Raw genomic sequence first — 631 nt, forward strand, 5'->3', positions numbered from 1 at the left:
TGTCCGCCCCGCACAGCACGGCACGCAGCACCGCCCAGCGCAGCCCAGCGCAGCCCAGCGCAGCCCAGCGCAGCCCAGCTCGTCCTGCAGCCGCCCCCTGCCCCGCGCCATCATGGCGGCGGCTCCGCCCCGCCCAGCGGCCCGGCCCAGGCAGTCGGTACAGCCCAACGGAACCCGGAACTGCTCTTCCCTCACGGCCGCGGACGGCGTGCCTTCCTGCGGGGTGGGAGTCGGCCTTGGCTTGGCTCCAGGGCTCGGTGTCCCCCACGCTTCGCTCTCCTCTCGTCTCGTCTCCTCTCCGGCGCTGAAGGTCTCTCCGAGCCGCGCCGTTGGCGCTGTGTCAGCTGCCGGGCTGCTGCTCCCGGCACATCCCGGGACAGCACTCGGCCCTGGGGCAGCTCTGGGCGCAGACGGAGCCTTCGGTGCCGCTTCCAGGAGATCGGCCGACTCTTCCCAGCAGAGCAGGTGAGGCAGAGCGCTTAACCCTTTCCTCGCCCCGTGGCAGCGCGGGCACGGCGTTTCCATTTGCCATCCCGCGCGGTGCTGTGCAGGAAGAGCAGAGGATCGTCTCGGCGCTGCCTTACCCGGGGGCTGTGCGCCATTTCCGCGTTAGATAACAGCGGTAGAGGTG

At 71.0% G+C, this 631-nt stretch overlaps 1 protein-coding gene across 1 annotated transcript in view; it reads left to right on the forward strand.

Annotated features, from left to right (window-relative positions):
- Nucleotides 1-327: 327 nt before the first annotated feature.
- LOC110391271 (zinc finger protein 34-like) overlaps nt 328-631 on the forward strand; it is a 4,567-nt gene continuing 4,263 nt past the window's right edge. Inside the window, exon 1 of the mRNA XM_021383094.1 lies at nt 328-465. The gene's annotated coding sequence lies outside the window, so the exon portion shown is untranslated. The remainder of the gene's footprint in view (nt 466-631) is intronic.

Source organism: Numida meleagris, unplaced genomic scaffold, assembly GCF_002078875.1.
Source record: "Numida meleagris isolate 19003 breed g44 Domestic line unplaced genomic scaffold, NumMel1.0 unplaced_Scaffold336, whole genome shotgun sequence".
In the NCBI taxonomy this organism is placed as follows: domain Eukaryota; kingdom Metazoa; phylum Chordata; class Aves; order Galliformes; family Numididae; genus Numida; species Numida meleagris.